The 9,369-nt window shown below is 39.8% G+C and overlaps 1 pseudogene; it reads left to right on the top strand.

Annotated features, from left to right (window-relative positions):
* The first annotated feature begins 3,929 nt into the window (after positions 1-3,929).
* On the top strand, positions 3,930-6,551 carry LOC112932858 (DNA (cytosine-5)-methyltransferase 1 pseudogene; annotated as a pseudogene).
* Positions 6,552-9,369: the final 2,818 nt, after the last annotated feature.

Here is a 9,369-nt window from a genome sequence, read left to right as displayed (position 1 = left end):
TAGCCCAGCATCAGCTTGGAGATTCTCTCTTTCCCTCTCCATCTGCCTCTCCCCCTGCTCATGCTCTCTCTCCCAAACATAAATAAATAAATCTTGAAAAAAAAAAAAAGCAAACTTGTATCTTCAAGCACATTTATACATTTTTCTATAACTAAAATATAAATGGATTTAGCTTATTCATTTCAAAATCAGATGTACTGATACTGCCCACTAAGCTGAGATTTGTGAAAGTAAACAGTTTTGTTGTTAGCATTTAAAAATAAAATAGGTTTAAAAAGCTAATGTTACTTAATTCTGTGAAGTATGAAATAGTTTAAACGGTTATGTCAGCATCATTAATGGACAATACACTAAAATTGTATAAACAGGTTTGACATTTAAATATTAAGTGAATTAAAATAAACAAATAAGTTATTTTAATATATTTTTTATCCTTTAAATTTGATTTACTCAGTTAATGAAGAGTGGCCATATCACCATGTCAGGAAAAATCCTTTTGTTTTATGAAATCTTTCAGGCCTCCTGCATGAATCTTATCCTCCCATTAGCTCACATTTTATTATTGGAATTCCTCTAGTTTTCAAAATATTATCAAATGCTTTTCTATTTTATTTTATGCTTTTTGAATATTGTCCCCTCAATTTGTCATGAATATGATTATATTCTGTCTTGTAAATTCTAGGATGTAAGTTTATTCTTTTACCCTAACATATATGATATGTATTGAATTTATGTGATTTGATTTATGATGGTCTTATTTAAGCTATTGCCATAGTATATATAATTATAGTCTGTGTAAATAAAACCATTGGTTTAAATTTACTAAATCACTGCTTAAAACATGTCCGTTTATTATATGCACCTTATATTCTCTCCTGAGAATGGCCATCTGGAATACAGATTAACACTGGGATTCTAGAATGGCAAAATATACTACTTAAATTTATGCACACTTTGAGTTTGATAGTGTGTAAGAAATGCAGAAGACAGGATTAGTGGACTAGAAAGCAAATCATTAGTAAAAAATCTGAACTGAATCACCAAGCTTATAAAAGGATAAGGAAGGAAAAAATAATAGAACCATGTGGAACAAAGTGAAACAGACTTACACACATGTAGATAGAGGCCCAAGGGGAAAGAGAAAAGAAGGACCAGTAAGTTAGGAGATGATTGCTAGAGGGGGAGGGAGAGGGAATCCCACGCAGACTCCATGGAGCCAACTTGGGGCTCAATCTCACAACCCTGAGATCACACACAGAGCTGAAACCAAGAGTCAGACACCCAGCCAACTGCATCACCCAGGCACCCCTATATTTATATTTTTGACTTGTAATTTTGAAGTACCCTCAAGTGTGAAGAGAACATATTTTCCTGCCGCAATGATGTTAGCGCCTTGGTGTGATTTACAGTGGTTAATGTCTCACATAATTTATGTAATTCTGCTAAGATGTAAATGTGGTTATATAGTTTAGTTTGTCTTCTTGATATCTACCACAGGAGAACATACCTTAAATAGCTGTTTCAGAAAAACAGATACAAGTGCAATGGACTTGACCAGACCTGCAGTCTGGATATAAGGATCCTGAATTCCATCAGTATCCTCCAGACCTTAGATGAACACTGAGACCTACTTAGTCATAAACAAAAAAATAAGGGCCTTTATAATGTGATGAATTTTATTTTTAGCCAAAAAAAAAAATTAGAGATATTTGTTATAAGAGTTGGGATGTTACTCTTTTACCACAAACTATGTGCCATTGGCTTTGGGACCAAGCAGAGGGAAGTAATAAAACCCTTATAAGAAGATGTAAATAGAGCAACACAGAGTATGAATATTTAGTCCAACTTATACCTATGGAAATCTAGTAGTGATAACCTGTACTTGTACACAAGAGAGTTGAGGCAAAATATTAATACTGGTACTTGTGTGTATGGTATCTGTACTTTTTAAAGGAATAGAAAGAGAAATGTACTAGCAGAGAACTGACTGGCACTCTAAGAATAATATGAAGTCAATAGACAGATCCCAGAAACCCTAGAATTTTCTGAATTAGAAAATGTACTAGGTCTCACCAAGTAAAGCTCTGCCCATTACATCACCAACTCAGGAAAAAATCTGAATTTAGTGTTTGCCCTTACTTCATAGTCGTTTTTTTTTTTTTTTTAAGATTTTATTTATCCATGAGAGACACAAAGAGCGAGAGCGAGAGAGACAGCAAGAGCAAGAGAGAGAGAGAGAAGCAGAGACACGAAGCAGGCTCCATGAAGGGAGCCCGAGGTGGGGCTTGATCCCAAGACTTCAGGATCATGCCCTGGGCCGAAGGCAGGCACTAAACCGCTGAGCCACCCAGGGATTCCCCCCCCAGAGTCTTAGGACAGAAATCACAGCAAGGCCCTGGTCATTAAGACTAATAGATACTCTTTCATTGGACTAATGTGTCCTAGAAGACTACAGACATTGTCCCATGAAGCCTTTATGTTGTCAAAGTTTTACTTAAATCTAGAGAGACAGAATAAATTGTGGGTTTAATTTTTGTCACGTAAATGAAACAGAGTACAATGAAGAGGTTACCTCAAAGTTTCTATGAAGTTAAATCAACCTAAACTCTACCAGCCTGCATTAAAAGACATGGAGGCTATTAAAAAATTCTTGCTTCTCCATGAAGAGGCCAGTTTTTTTTTTTTTGTAATGCAAAACCAATTTATTTCCATGTACGACAATGAATATTGGGATACTATTAAAAGTAAAGCAGTCTTCTGTCAAATAGAGATCCAGATTTTTTAAGTAGCTGCTTTTGGGAACTACTACGATGAAGACTTGCTGTGTTGCCTTCGGATGTTAAGCCTGTCTGCCTGATGCTTCACCAAACTGTTCCGAGATGCCTTCCTTCGAAGTCAGCCTTTCTAATTCCTTCTGATAGCTATGCTGGTATTCCAGATATTTTATGTTCCTCTTCTGTTTACCCATGAACCTTTTCAGGAATTCTAAGAGACCAGTTTCATTCTTCTGAGAAGCCAAGTTCTGCAGGTCTTGCAGGAGCTTGTGTAACTCGTTTTCCAACTCCAGAGCCATCACTATAGCTTGCGCGTTCGTTCCCCAGCACTCTTTGTCAAGCCTCTTAACCACTGGAAGGCAGACTTTACTCTTATGCTCCTTCAGGTATCTTATGAACTGCCCTGCATGTCCTTTCTTCACCTCAGCTTGGTCTTGGAAAAAGGGGACATAAACAGGTGTATCCGGGTCTTCATCGAAGTAACAGACCATAGATAAATAACCATCACTGACGTTCAGCTCAAAAGATGCTATATAATTAATAGCAACCCCACAGGCCTCTGAGAGGGGTCCTTGAGCCTGAGCCTGACCCTGAGCCCGAGCTGGAGCCGGAGGTGAAGCTGAAGCTGAAGCCAGAGCTGGATCCAGAGCCAGATAATAATTCGGTATAGACAAGTATGTCTGGTTACTGAGGTTATAAGGTAGTAATGAGATGAGAACTAGTCCTGGCTTCAATGGTATATAATCACGTAAGACATAGTGAATTCTTCTAGTGTTACAACTGAGGAAGTATGTAATTTGAGAATTGCATCTTCTAAGCAGTCATTGCATCATAGCTATGCCTTTGTGAAGTGTAACATTTGACCCACCACAATCCAACTGAACAAAGTAATGGTAATATGCTTTGAGTGGTGCTTTTCCTTGCTTTGTTAACCATCACTACAATAGTCTACAGCACAACTTTTCTTTTAACAAAGCTAGAACAGTTTTGGCTTCTTAAACTTCATACTTGAGTAGGTTAAGCTGCCATACGTGTTCAGTGTGAATAGTGTTTAAGTTGAAAATATTGTAAAAAAAATTATATTTTTTCAAAAATATTTTAAAAAATAAATAATAGTAGAACTGAAAAAAAAAAAAACTGGCCCATGTCTCTGATGGAGAGACAAAGTCTGAAGCTTCTTTATCTAGCCCCAGGATTACAAGGCAAACTACCAGGCAGACCACCATCCTATCTCATTTCGCAAGGGGCCCTGCCAAATGGAAGCCTGAGGAAGAGCCTGACAAAGCAAAATCGGATGACTCTCTTGAAGAAGAAAATGACCAGGAGGAAAAGAGACGGAGAGTTACATCCAGAGAACAAGGTGCCAGAGCTCTCCCTGCAGAAGAACCGGAGAAAGTACAACCTGGAACACACATGGACGAAGAGGAAGAAAGAGAGGAAAAAGAAGAAAAGAGGCTCAGGAGTCAAGCCAAAGAACCAACGTCTAAACCAAAGTCTAAGGAGGAGCCAGACAGAGAAGGAAGAACTGGACTGCAGGGTGAAATGGATGGAGATGAGAAGGACGAAAAGAGACCCAGAAGTCAACCCAAAGATCTAGCTGCCAAGTGGAGACCTGAAGAGAAAGAACCTGAAAAAGTAAAACCAGAAGTTTCTGAGGAAAAAGATGAGGATGAAAAGGAAGAGAAGAGGCACAAAACTACATCCAAAGAACCAAATGAGAAAAAAACGGCTCGAACCAAAACAGTAGTGTCCTCCAAGACCCATCCTCTACGGTGTGTGCAGTGTGGACAGTACCTGGATGATGCCAAACTAAAGTATGAACAGCATCCTCCTGACATAGCGGATGAGCCACAGTTGTTGACAAATGAGAAACTCTCCATCTTCGATGCTAATGAGTCTGGCTTTGAGAGTTATGAGGCTCTTCCCCAACACAAACTGACCTGCTTTGGTGTGTACTGTAAGCGTGGTCACCTGTGCCCGATCGACACCGGCCTCATTGAAAAGAATGTTGAACTCTTCTTTTCCGGTTATGCAAAACCAATATATGATGATGACCCATCTCTTGAAGGTGGTGTTAATGGCAAAAATCTTGGCCCCATAAATGAATGGTGGATAACTGGCTTTGATGGAGGTGAAAAGGCGCTCATTGGCTTTAGCACTTCTTTTGTCGAATACATCCTGATGGATCCCAACCCAGAGTATGCACCGCTGTTTAGTGTGATGCAGGAGAAGATCTACATAAGTAAGATTGTGGTTGAGTTCCTGCAGAGCAACCCAGACTCAACCTATGAAGACTTGATCAATAAAATTGAGACCACCGTTCCTCCTTCTGTGCTCAACCAGAATCGATTTACAGAGGATTCTCTCCTTCGACGTGCCCAGTTTGTGGTAGAACAAGTAGAGAGTTATGATGAGGTTGGGGACAGTGATGAGCAGCCCATTTTTCTGACACCCTGCATGAGAGACCTGATCAAGTTGGCTGGGGTCACCCTAGGAAAAAGGCGAGCTGAAAGACGTCAAACCATCAGGCATTCTGCCAAAGAGAAGGACAAAGGCCCCACTAAAGCCACCACTACCAAGCTGGTGTACCAGATCTTTGACACTTTCTTCGCAGAGCAAATAGAAAAGGATGACAAAGAAGACAAGGAGAATGCCTTCAAACGGCGGCGGTGTGGCGTCTGTGAGGTTTGTCAACAGCCTGAATGTGGACAGTGTAAAGCCTGTAAAGATATGGTTAAGTTTGGTGGTAGCGGACGGAGCAAACAGGCTTGCCAGGAGAGGAGGTGCCCCAATATGGCCATGAAGGAGGCAGATGATGATGAAGAAGTCGATGACAATATTCCAGAGATGCCTTCACCCAAAAAAATGCACCAGGGGAAGAAAAAGAAACAGAACAAGAATCAGATCTCTTGGGTTGGAGATGCTGTTAAGACTGATGGGAAGAAGGATTACTATAAGAAGGTTTGCATCGATTCAGAAACCCTGGAAGTGGGAGACTGTGTCTCTGTTATTCCAGATGACTCTTCAAAACCGCTGTATCTAGCAAGGGTCACTGCACTGTGGGAAGACAGTAGCAACGGGCAGATTTTTCATGCCCACTGGTTCTGTGCTGGGACAGACACAGTCCCTGGAGCCACATCAGACCCCTTGGAGCTTTTCCTGGTAGATGAATGTGAGGACATGCAGCTGTCATACATCCATAGCAAGGTGAAGGTCGTCTATAAAGCTCCATCAGAAAACTGGGCCTTGGAGGGAGGCATGGATCCTGAGGCTCTGATAACAGAGGACGACGGAAAGACCTACTTCTACCAGCTGTGGTATGATCAAGACTATGCGAGATTTGAGTCCCCTCCGAAAACCCAGCCAACGGAGAATAACAAGTACAAGTTCTGTGTAAGCTGTGCCTGTCTGGCTGAAATGAGGCAAAAAGAAATTCCAAGGGTCCTGGAACAGCTTGAAGACCTGGACAGCCAGGTTCTATACAGCTCAGCCACCAAGAAAGGCATCCAGTATCAAGTGGGTGATGGCGTGTACCTCCTCCCCGAGGTCTTCATGTTCAACATCAAGCTTTCCAGTCCCGTGAAATGCCCACGAAAGGAGCCTGTGGATGAAGATCTATATCCAGAACACTACTGGAAATACTCTGATTATGTCAAAGGCAGTAACCTGGATGCTCCTGAGCCATATCGAATTGGCCAAATAAAAGAAATATTCTGTACCAAGAAGAGAAATAGGAGGCCTAATGAAACCAACATCAAGATCAGAATCAATCAATAATAGAGAAATCTCAAAAATTTGGGGCCCGGTATAAGATGACATCACAAAATTGGCCCAGTGGGATTCCCTCCTTGGCATTTCTTAATGGGAGTATTCAATGCAGTTATGCTTCCCTGTTCCACTATTGTATACATTATGCATTTTAGCAGAAAACATAACTAGGGTTTGATTTCATAGATTTCTGGGTTAAGAAGATTCACTTCTTACTCTAATAAAAATCACTAGGAAGTTAATGAGGATACTGAAATTGATTTTAAGGCAGCAAAACACAGTCATTTTAAGCCATTATTATAGTGGGGACATGTTATAAAAATGCCTGTGAGAACAGGTTTCCAAGCATGAGAAACACTAAGCCAAAGTCCTGACACAAAAAGGACACAAAAAGAAAGAAAATTAGTAAGAGATAAAGACAGGGAAGAAATGGACAATCAGTCTGTCAAGTTTTATTAAGGTTTCTGATAAAATTTTAGATTTTGCCTAGGGAGAGGTAGAAAAATATGTGATTTTAAATACAATAACACAATATGACTCATTTAAGATTTGTTTATTTTTGTTATGATAACATATAGGCTTGGGAGCAGTTTTTAGATGCTATTTGAAACCACAACACAGCAAAAAATCAGCAGTGGATAAGGAATTGATATGGCCCAAAGGCTGAACCCTGGGGCATTTCAGGCCAAGTAAGAGATAAGAAAAATGCCCAGTAGTTTGAGATCAGGTTTACTGATATAGGAGGAAATTAAAAACATTAAGGATAATAGACAGTAATTGAAGAAGAGGCTGTAAAGGGAAGAAGGTAGTTAACTGAATCAATTTAGTATGCCAACTAAGGTGAGTGATGAGAAACTCACCATTATACTTAGCAACATGAAAGTCACTGTCAGTTGTCATATTGATCAATTTCAACAAAAATCAGTTTCAGTGGAGGCTAAGGGAAGAAAACATAATTGGGTGGTGGTTTGGTCAACAAAGGATAAAGGCGGCAGGAGAACTGAAGTTATAAAAAAAGATGTTATTGTCATGATTTACCATGAAGTTTAATCCAGATCAGAAATAAAGATAAAAGAGCAGTTGGAATAGAGAAAGGCTGGTATAATCAATGGAGTTTTGGTCTTGTTAAGGTTGAAGTTGTTTCTGCAGATATGATGAGATAATGAGAAAAGGCAGTAATCAAGAAATAAGAGAACTAACGAGCTATGACTACTAAATGTAAGGTCATAGGTGGAATGGGGTCCATGAAGAAAAAAAAAATAAGTATTAGATAAAAACTAAAAATATATGGGATGGGGATCCCTGGGTGGCGCAGCGGTTTGGCGCCTGCCTTTGGCCCAGGGCGCGATCCTGGAGACCCGGGATCGAATCCCACGTCGGGCTCCCGGTGCATGGAGCCTGCTTCTCCCTCTGCCTGTGTCTCTGCCTCTCTCTCTCAATCTGTGACTATCATAAATAAATAAAAATTAAAAAAAAAAATATGGGATGCCAGGATGGCTTAGTCAGTTAAGCATCAGACTCCTCATTTTAGCTCAGGCCATGATCTCTCTGCTTGAGACTCTCTCCCTCTCCATTTGCCCCTCCCCCTACTTGTGCTCTCTTTCTCCTTCTCAAAAATAAATAAATACAATCTTCAAAAAGACCTAAGACATATAGATTATGTATGGCCTTTATTTAATAATGTGCAAATATTGTCTTATTAATTGTAACAAATATGCCATCCTAATAGAAGATGTTAATCAAGTTGGAACAGAGTTTGAGATAATCTGAAAACTCTGTACTATCTTTTAAATTCTTCTATAAATCTAAAATAAATATAAAATTTTTAAAGTGTTTACTAAAATCATAGGATACTTGAAACTAGGATATTGACTTTTCAGTTATTGGTAATAATGACATGGTCTGGGTGAGAGTGTAACAGTGAGTGGCTAAAATGGAATGGAAGAGAATTCAGTGTTTAAGTTGTCAAGGAGCTCAGAGGCCAATTAATTTGAGTAACAATTAAATAGAAACATTTTTTTTGCAAGAAATGAATGGGGACAACTAAATTTCTTTAGATGCATCAGTGATGGTATTTCAAACATGCAATTGGAAGACACTGTTTATTGACAGGATTAAAACAGGGAATAGAAGAGTTCCAGGACCAAGCTTCAAGCTGTGCTAATAATTAGAGGTGAAGAAGAAAAGTAGAAAGAACCTCAGAAGAATGGATACTGAAGTAATACAAAATTGATTAGAATATGCCCTCAATGGGGCACCTGGTTGGCACCGGACTCTTAGTTTTGGCTCAGGTCGTGATTTCAGGGCAGTGAGATCAAGCCCTGCTCAGGCTTCAAGCTCAGTGTGAAGTCTGTTTGAGTTTCCCTCTCCCTCTCCCTCTCCCCTCACCCCCAGTCTCTCTGCCTCTCTTTCCTCCATATCCTCCCCTCTTCCACTCAAATAAACAGATTTAAAAAAATAAAACAAAACAAAAACAAACAAACAAACATGTGCTGTACGCCCTCACAGTGCTGTAGCCCTCACTTGATACATTTTATCTGCATGGAGTAAAGTCTTGATTAAATTCAATTCCCTAGCATTACTTTCACACAAAACTAAATGCTGGTGGAAGGAAACAGTCATGCCATCTCCATACTCTCTAATTCACAAACACAGATTCTGAGTAGCTGGTCAGTAGGAAGCACCAGGAATCTGTCTCCTCTGTCAGAAAACAATTACACTGGCAAAATCTCACACCTGCAACTATTTTGGAACTCTGCAGGCTACTCAAGGCTTGCAACTCCTAGAGGAAGTTTGCGCAGCAAATTGCAGCTAATTTTGGTCAATT

Source organism: Vulpes vulpes, chromosome 7, assembly GCF_048418805.1.
Source record: "Vulpes vulpes isolate BD-2025 chromosome 7, VulVul3, whole genome shotgun sequence".
NCBI lineage: Eukaryota > Metazoa > Chordata > Mammalia > Carnivora > Canidae > Vulpes > Vulpes vulpes.
This window is presented reverse-complemented; position numbering and strand designations above follow the sequence as displayed.